A 10,703-nucleotide genomic window follows, 5' to 3' on the forward strand; every position below is an offset into this window, starting at 1 on the left:
GGTAAATTTCAGATATGCTTGAAATTTCAATATTTCGAAATTTAAGGACGCTAATTTACTTAAAAAGTATACACCCCGGCTTATCATGTAGCGGTAGCTTTCTGAAAGGTGGAAAACATATATTTAATACTTGCGCTGGGTATTTAATGTTCGGCTCCGCCCGAACTTAGACTTTCTTACTTGTTTTGTTTGATTTTTTTTTTTGAGTTCATGGGTATTTAAAATACGCAATGAAATAAATGCAAAACATTTAATAAAACGTTATTAAGAGGTGTGAGCTGTGGGGGGCAGAAGTGAACGCAGTACGGAAGTGAGCTGTTGAACTCAACGAAATGAAGTGAGCGGGGCAAAGCACCACGGAAATGCTAGTAAAATGAAAAGTGACAAAGTGATTGTGAAGCAAAAATATTTCCACTTATTGTTGTTGTAGCTGTCAAAACAACCCTTGACAGCACTCAACGACTGTAAAAAATCTTCAAACTGTAACACAAAAGAATCGTAATTTTTTTCGAGGCACTACATAATATTAGGGTGACTCGCTGATCAAGGCGAAGTAGTCGCGGCCTTGAAACTTCATTAATATTACGAGAATGTTTTTCACTTTGAAAATTGTTACAATTATTACCGTTGCTTACTGACACCTCTGCGAATGCATGACTATTGTTTAGCGTGGCTTTGTAAATGTTTGTTTTATGTTATTATTGTTGCTATTTAAAAATTTTTAGCTGGAGGCATTTCTGCTCTTTGAATACTCTACATATGTATGTACGTAGATATGTGACCATTGTGTATGATTTGAAGCCCTTAAGGCGTTAAACCCTAAACCAACACACCACCAATAAGGTGAAGTCAGTCGTTTTGCGATTTCACCACCCAAAACATAAATCAGCAGTGGTATATGACGACCATAAAAACGGGCAAAAATTTGATTTGGAACTAAAAGTGCAACTGACAACTGCCTCTGTACTTACTACAGTCTTTCAAAGGACTAAAGTCTTTCGTAGGACAATTGTCATATCCGGAAACTATCTTGAAAGCTCTTTACTGTCTTTCGAAAGACTAATTGAAAGATCTGCTAACGAGGAGGTTTTAGCGTTTTTCAGTTTATATTAGCAATACACAAAATAAAGTGAAATAAAAAAGATGTGTTTTCTTTTTGCAACAATGAAATCTACAAATTTTAAGAAAATTAAATTGAAATTAGAAAAAATAGATTTCTAAAAATTACATAAAAGTAAAAGATAATATATATATATAAAGCACAGAAATTAAATAAAATATAATTTCCGAAAAACTAAAATTAATTAAAGTAAAAAATTTCTTTTTAAAACCATAAAATCTTAAAATTGGAAGAAAAATTAAGTAGAAAAGAAAAAAATTTTATTGAACAAAACTGAAGGAAATAAATTAAATACGTTCCTGAGGATTAAAATAAAGTTAAAAAATATATACCTGCTTTTCTTTTTTAAAACTCAAAATCTAAAAACTAAAAGAGAATTAAATTAAAAAATGGAAAAATTATCTTGAATGAAAAAAATTTTAAGACAAAAAAATAAAATAAGTTTCTAAAAACTAAGTAAAATTATAATAAGTATTTTTCTCTTTAAAACAATAACACCTGAAAAAAAAATTAAGTATGCATAACTGGGCTATTTAATATGGGCACGAACAGGGTAATAGCTCTCTTTTTTTCGCTACTGATTTGGGTTTATGTGTGTGTTATTCAAAAACGCGTCAGTGGCCGCTTTTAACCACCTGATGTGCATCGGATGTCTGCTTTGGGAGGTTTCCATCCTTTATTATGCTTTTGGCTACGTTTGGCCACTTATCTGCCTCTTTTGCTACTCATTAATGCCCCCACCTCCATTGATAGGTCCCCCGTCCAAGCTCATTAACACCTCTTTCTCTGTTGATAGATGCCCCCTTCCTTGCTTAACCTTTCCTGTATCATCACTGTGGATCGGAAAATGCTTGCCTTTGTTGAGCGAGGAGTTGGAAGGGCTTTCCTTTCCACAGATTACCCATGACATAAAAACAAATCTTTCCTTATTGCCTTCATTGCGCCCACTGTGCGCCGTGTGTTACACTGACACTTCCCTCTACCTAATGCGCGACGACCGCGACCAACACTTTCTCTTTAATCATCATCTGCTGCACTAAATTTCATTTGACTAACCATTATTCTTGTTTGTTGTTGTTGTACATAATGCCTGCAAGGCTTCGCCGCTTCATATACTTTTTTCCTTTCTTCGCATTTCATATTCAAGATTATCTTGCCACATGTCAGTTTGTTGAGGCAGCACACGCGCCACATGTTTCTATTACTATTAGGTTCATTCCTTATCTTTTTGGACTAAAATCTGAAAAGTGTCAAAATGCCAGAGCATAAGCAAAATGCGCTCACTAAAAGAGAATAACAGGAAAAGTAAAGGAACGCAAAAAACCAAATTTGTAGTCCAAAGAATGGCAACACCAAAACTAACGTCAAATAAGAACAGAAATGTATGTACAAAACACATTCACACAAGCACAAGCACAATAAACACTTGCTATATCAATTATTTTTTGCCTTCTTCCAATTTCAATTCATTTCTTTTACTTTTTAGATTATTCTCACTTTTTGCGTATTCTTTAATTTCCGTTAATTTAAATTCAGTTGAGTTTGACACTTTTCAGGATTTTGCCAGAAAAAATTCTTCTGCCTAAATCTGACTACTTCGGACTGATGAGAGTCACTCTCACTGACTGTTGCTCTCTCATTTTTGCTGTCATTTCCGAGTTAAGGAACGCTTTTTGGACTAAAACTGACTACTTCGGACTTTTTCTGACTATTTCTGGGAGATAAAGAACGCTCCTATTATTAGCATATTTTAAGGCGCTCAAACACACAACACACACCCAGAAACTCGTTGTCGTACTGAGAACTACTTAAAATGTATGAAAACTAAAAATTATGAGTACTGCATGAATTTACAATTATTTTCCATTTGCTTTTTGATGTTTCCATTGGTAATGTTGTTGTTATTGCAGTTCTCATGAAATTTCCATTGAAACAACTGCATCTGATTCTGAATTATTGACATTTGAATGGCATTTATAATGGCATTCGCCCGTTTGCCGTTAGTTCGTTCACATTTCATTCACCCGCCCGGTAATCCGCTTTGAGTGCAGCTCACAGCGTGCAGCTCCAGATCTCACATGTCAATGCACCATTTGTCGCGCTCATTTGTGGTGCTTAGAGCACACATGTGTGCGCACCGTGTGCATCTGCTTAATTTCATTCTTTCGTTTTCTTCAGCACATTTCAGCTCTTTGTTTACCTTCATTTAATATTTCGTAGTATTTGTACTTAGTGGTAATTATGGGGATTGCAATTGTAATCCGTTTGTGTCCTTTCCGCAAATTTCTGCAACATGTTCGAATTATTAGCTGCTTTGCAGACGCGGACGAACTGAGGGAGCTACACACATACACACATATGTATATACATTGTAGCTGGTCTAATGATGTACTTAGTGCGAAATATATTTTGCTTCTTCATTGAATATGCGCTTAAATGTTGCGGGATTACTTTTAATGGGTTATTAGCTGAAATATATAAACAAAGAATTTCATTAAGACTTCGAAGAGGTCTGCAATAGTATTGGAAATGGAGATCCTTTCTATTTTGAGCATTATGGTATCAGTAGCAGTATTAACGAAATCTGTCAAAATATTTTAGCTGAAAAATGTGTTATGCGTGCACTCGTATACAGATAATTTAAGACTAATATTATTGATCAACAAAAATAGTAATAATGCCCAACTTTAGGAGGACCTCACCATTTATTACGAGGGGTTTTCGATTTTTTAAATTTTGTCATCTATTTGACTTCAAGATAGTTATTAAAAGGGAGCGTCTCATCACGCTGTATTACAAAATGCTACATCGGAAACATCCGCAAAATTTATGAAAATTTTGCTCGAACAAAATTCTGTATTTTTTAATTCTGCTTTTTTAAATTCTGGTTTTTCAAAATTTTGCATTTTGAAATTCTTTCTCACGAAATTCTTTCGCACTTTCGCCTTTCGAAAATCTCCTTTTATTGTGGGGAAAATCTCAACAAATTTACCATTATTTACCATCTTTGGCCTAAATATAAGTATGTGCATTTAGGAAATATGTACATATGTTCTAAGTATACAAATTCTTACAGCGTGTTTTTACAATGAACAAAATAAACTTTTTTTCCATACATCGCTGGTTTAATAATACGTACGCATTATTTCATTATTTCAAAATTTCAATTTTGTGGGAAAACGCAATCAAAATTTTATCAATTTGTACATCCGGTAGGCGGAGCATATTCACCTTATCAAGCTTATTAATTGTATGATGAAATCCAAAAACGTTAATTTTTGAATTACATTTCCTTAAGTCTAAAACGGTGGGTAAGGTTTTGGCTGAGTTTTTCATGTTTTTCTTAAACCAATGAAAAAAGTTCAAAAACAGCATCAAAAATCGAAATCTTTTTTAAATATTTTTACGCAAATTTTTTAAGCCTAAATTGTTTTGTCATCTGAGGAATTTTTTTTTTTTTTAATACTATTTTATTCATAAAAAACTCAATTTTCGGAGGTATTTCCAGCTTACGTAAATCTTAATATTCTTCCAAAATATTTTGGTGGAAGTCTTAAAATTTTTGTAATTTTATAATTCTAATGGAAAAATAGTCTCGATTTTTTTTTGTTGCATGGGGAGTGTTGCAGTCTAATGTATATACATTAGGTGGTCCTTAAATGTAGTAAACAAATTTTTACATCCGAATTCTTAAACGTCAACCCATACGTCGATGCTACTATAGTCCAAGGTATCACTCCATAGAGACTTCTGGCCTTTGACACCTTTGCGACACGCCTTAACCAACTCCAATCGGGACCAAAATCTATAGGTGATATCTTCGACTATGACACGACGACGAAAATTGATACTAATTTTAGGTATTAGATGAAAAAAAAATAATAATTTTAATTTTTTGAGTCTCATCGAGGAATCTGTGACACAAAACTTATATGTGATATCTGTGATCGTGATATTAACTATGACACGACGACGAAAATTGATACTAATTTTAGGTATTAGATGAAAAAAAAAAATAATTTTAGTTTTTTGAGTCTCAGAGGAATCTGCGACACAAAATTTATATGTGATATCTGTGATCGTGATATTAACGATTGAGGGGGTGACACTGAAAAAAAACGTTCATTTGATTTTAAGGACCACCCTAATATACATATAATATATAGCACGATATTGTTGGCGGTTCTACCAGTTGCGACGGCAACGCCAGAAAGCCCATTCTCCACGCTCAAAAGGATCAAATTATAGTATTTCAATCAGATGTTTTTGCGCTAAGTAAAGGTGCGGGGTCTGGGTCGAGCCCAGTTTACGACTAACTTCAAACAAAAGTGTACTCGCCAATCTTTTATTATTAACATTAAAATTGCGGAACTCGCCTTCAATGAAATTGAAAGTGGCTCCTGGATTAGTTAATTCCTGGATATGTAAACGTTTTCAGTCAAAAGTTTCTAAAAAGGAGGGTAGCAGTGGAAAGGTTAGCCACAAATAGACGGTTCCATAGCTATTGGTTTTCGGGCCATAAGATAAGGTAACGAAATCACGAATAACATACGAGCATAAGAGACATAAAAAAATCTCTCAAAAATGAGATCTAAAAGTTTATGCAAAGACATGTATGTAGTTGTGAGGTGAATAAGTTTGGCTACGAAACTACATTTGTATGCAGGTAAACACGATTCTTACTCGCATTGTCATGGAAATATTAATCACTTCTAGCGACGAATGAAGGAAATGAATGGAGTCAGAAGCCAAGGAAACACTGGAGCACCTTATGGGCTTAGGTCCGGCGCATACACAGTTTGTAATTGTGGAGGATATCTCCACAGTGGCACTCTAGGCACCCCTAAGACTGGGTAAGCGCGTTAGCATTCTCAATGATGTCTATTGTAAGTAAATATAATTAAGGCTCCATTACCTCCTGGTGCCACTAGCGACCTAGCTGTGCCTTTCAGAACGCGTACGAGGAATATAGCAAGAGGTAAAACTAATAATAAATTTACTGCGAAAATGCTTAGTTACAAATTCAGTAGCCAGATATGTTTGCACTTGCAGCTCGCACTACATTTTCACACTTTAATAATGAATCATTTCGACCAGAGCCCTTACTACTCTTATCAATTTTCTAACCACGTCGATCAAATCAATACCACACACTGACCTGTACTTAGTATAATTAAAATTTCCACAACAAATGCATTCAAATACAACTCACGCAATTGTGCTTAGTTAATTTCTAATTACAACAAGCCAACATAAATGCAACTAGTAACAACAACTACAACACTCCATAAGCCAAGGCACACATAGTAGGTACATATGCATACTTATGTATGTTGATATTTAAATATAGACAAGTGTATTTAAAGCTACCAGTACCATATGCAATAGAGCTAATTGCCTAATGTATGAGAATGTAAACATTTTGATTTAAATTTCCAATGAAACATTGTCAAAATTTTAGGGAGCTGGAGAGATGAGTGAAAATCAGCAGCAATTCCTAATACTTGTGCTACTTGTAACGCTGTAGTAGGTAGCATATGCCACACGTGCCACACGCAGAGCAAAGCGACACAAGCAGTGTTGCCGTTTTAGTCCTTTGGTGGCTAGATTTAGCTACCACATTCTTTTTTTGGCCACATAAATTTAAAATTGCCCCTAGCCCTTTTTTTAGCCCTTTGGAGAATTTATTCATACTGGGCATGAAAAAGTTGTATATGCTTAATTTGTTCAATTTTTTTTTTGCATATACGTATGTAAGAGATGAATTTTTAAACTAAGAAAGACTGACATAGTATATGTATTGTATGGTCCTTACGTTTTTATACATACATACTGTATAAGTGTTAGGGCTGTTTTTTAACTTATCTATTAACGATTTAACTATAGTTTAAAACAAGGAATGAAACCGATTCAAAATAACGTTCCGGTTTGGGTTTCGGTTTTGCCAAGTGTTTCGGTTTCGGTTTTGGTTTCGTTCTTCAAAATTTATTGCGGTTTTGGTTTCCGTTTCGTTCCGGTTTCGGTTTTTCACAGAAATTTTGTTGATATTATTTAAATCACAATGTCTTAAACGTTGAGGAAAGAAAATCGAAAATTACAGTTCACTGATAATATCAACACTAGGTTCTTTCCCTAACAATCCGGACAGGATTTGGTAATTAGAGAATAAGAGAAACATTTTCTTTCAAAAATGGAACAAAGTTGAGAAGTACGGAAACGCAAAGACCCACATTTCGTGCCCACAAGTCGAGAAACAGCTGATTCACGTTGTTCTTGTTTTTGTCACTTATACCATGTTCTGACCGACATCGGAAACATGTTTTCGTTGCTAAAACTGGTTTTCGACCTAAAACTTGTGTTTTCGTCCATATAAAATCTGTTAAACGAAAACCAGTTTTCGCTGAAAACTACTTGAAAACTCACTTTCCACTCATTCCAATCGGTGTATTCACTAGTTTTTTTCGATTATTTATCGAAGTGGAAGTCATATTTTATCATATTTAATACGCCATTTCGGATTTATTGTTAATTGCCTGACCAAAGCAAAATAAGAATGAAAGTTAAAAGTTGTAAATGAAAAGAAAAATAAGGAAAAATGTTTTGGTTGTCGGTCGGAACATGGTATTAAATGCAAACACTTGGAAATTGAATTTTGGTTTCACAAATTTGATTTTAAGTACATAGATTGAAAATACATCAACAGGTCATTCACTTTTCCTTAAAAGCACCAAGTAAATGCAGGCAACATGTAAACACAATACAGCTGATATGCACTTTGACACTTTATCCATTTTTACTCGGAGAAAATTTCGGGCTGTTTCGGGCAGGAAGAAGAATACACTTACGATCGAATACGCTCGAGTTTTCGCTCTCTATTACCCATTTTGTTGAGTACAGGCATGATTTCTGGGCTATTTTGGGCACACGCGGGATCTCGCATTGCGTACGGGAAAGAAACTACTTAAATAAAATTAATCGATTATCGATTCACAACAACAAAGTCATCAGCAGATTTTTGCGAAAAGTTACCTTGCCATACTTATTTACTACTTAACAAGAATTTTAGCAAAATGTTGCTGATTTTGGTTAAATAAATCATTTATTTCAAAGAAATTTTTATTTATTATTTTTGTAAAATTCTGGAAACCGATTGAAACCTGTGATTGAAATGGTTTCGGTATCGTTCCTTTTCAGGTCAAGATAACGGTTACGGTTTCGGTTTCGGTTTTGAAAAACGAAACGGTTTTAAACGGTTACGGTTTCGGTTTGGGTTTCGGTTTCATTCCTTGGTTTAAAATAGATAAGTTTACCGCCCTTAGGGCCAGTTTTTCAGTGCCAGTTTAAACTCAGATTAAGTAAACTGGGTTTAAATTGAACAGCTGGCTGACACTTGATTGGCTGATCTTAGTTTAAACCAGCCAGATCGGGCTGTGCACTGAAAAACTGGCCCCTAATATGCTTAATTACTTAAATGGCCTATCAAGTCGATTGACCGTGTGTGTTCTTGTGGTGTGATTGTACCAGCTGCTGGTGCGACTTCAAAAACTATATGAAAATTTTATGATTGTACCAGCATGCTGGTATCATGAGTGGTGAAATTAGCTAAATTTTCTAAGTAAAAAATATTTTGGCGGAAATTTCAAAGCCGTGTTTGTGGAATATACAGTTCACGATATTGCAGTTGTGAATTAAAAAAAAAAAACAATGTTTAACCAAATGGTAGAAAAATTATGAAATTTCGGCTCAAATCATTTCGATCTTTCCTCGACCTCATTTGTAAAGAAATAAATATTGTACCAGCATGCTGGTAAGTTATATGCTTCGAGCTTGATGGTACAATCACTTGATCGATCCAGCAAGCTGGTGTCGTATATTTCTCCTTTTATACGAAAAGGTTTTTGGTTGGATAAAATATTAGCTTTTTTCCAGGGGTTTTTCTATACCATTACTTATTGAAAATGTTTGCGTGTATACTTATATATGATTATGTAAGTAAACAATTTTAGCTACCATTTTTAGCCACAACGACTTTTTTTTGCTCGTTTTTAGCCCTTTTTTTAAAGGAATTTGTCTACCACTAAAAATGCTTCGCGGCAACACTGGACACAAGTCACAGAAGTAGAGAGAGCAGCTGGTGAAGCGGTGAATGTCAGGGGAGCAAACACCTACACTACTAGTAAGCGGTGTTATCAGGTTGGCGGATTTATTGCCAAATTTAGTTATAATTGTCCAGATTTTTCACGAAGAAATTTCGCCTGACGCCCGGTTTAAGAAGGCTTACAGGCGACACTATTTTTCAGGAACCTTGCCACCTGGTTGAAAATTTTAATTTATTTTAATTAATGATATAAGTTAAATATTACAATATGGGTATTCCACTGAATTGGCTTAAGAAGGCTTACAACTGAAAATATTTTTGAGGAGGGTTGCCACCTGTTTGAAATTTTTAATTTCATTTACTTGACAAGATGAATTAGATATTGCATGGGTATCACACTAAAGAGGTTCAAGAAGGCTTACAGCCGAAAATATTTTTGGGGAGTGTCGCCACCTGTTTTAAAAATTTGATTGAATTGATAAGGTAAAATAAATATTACATAATGGGTATCAAACTAAACAGGTTTAAGAAGGATTATAGGCGAAAATATTTTTGAGGAGAGTTACCAACTGCTTCAAAAATTGTGTTTAATTAAATTGGTAAGATAAATTAGATATTACATAATAGCTACCAAACTAAAAAGGGTTAAGAAGGCTTCAGCCGAAAATATATTTGAGGAGGATTGCCACCTGTTTGAAATACTTAATTGATAAGATACATTTTATACTGAATAGGTATCAAACTAAAATTGTTTAAGAAGGGTTACAGCCGAAAATATTTCCTGGAGATGCCACCTGCTTCAAAAATTTTGTTTAATTCAAGTAATAAGACCTCTCTTTTTCATGAATTTTTTTAACAGAGTTTTAACGTTAACGTAAAATTTGTTTGTAATGCAATTAAATCTGCTAAAGGTGTTTGTTTGAAAAAAAAAACTCATCAAAATTTTGATTACACGATTTTGAGCTAGATATACATTTTTGGAATTTTTACGCTTTATTTACAGAATACCTGGCAACACTGGTCAGTAGAATCGAGCATTGCGGACGACTTTGGGAAGAACTACATTCACTCCCGCACACTTGCTACTCATCGCAGCCGCCAAAGCCATTCATTCGTTCATGCATTCATCTACCGACACCAACACCAACAGCAATGCCATATGTTGCAATTATACCTATTTTATATGGTGGCATTGCAATACTACTCCACACCTTTTGTTGTTGTTGTTGATGTTGGCTTGGTTATATGCCAACCGTAAGTCCACTTAAATGTCACAAACGAAATCTTGTTGTGGCTACAGTTGTTATTGCTCTACTACAATTTAGTTTTGTTGTTGTTGTTGCTGTTGATATGTATTGCAACCACAAAACCGTTATTATGCTGTATTGTGCGTCAGGTTGTGGCCAGAACGGCTGCCGCCGATTTCGCTTTGGGAGGCACTCAGTCAAATAATCAAAACAGAACAACCACCCACACACAAACACA

The sequence above is a fragment of the Rhagoletis pomonella genome, unplaced genomic scaffold, assembly GCF_013731165.1.
Source record: "Rhagoletis pomonella isolate Grant_MI unplaced genomic scaffold, Rhpom_1.0 Rhpom_scaffold_01867, whole genome shotgun sequence".
NCBI lineage: Eukaryota > Metazoa > Arthropoda > Insecta > Diptera > Tephritidae > Rhagoletis > Rhagoletis pomonella.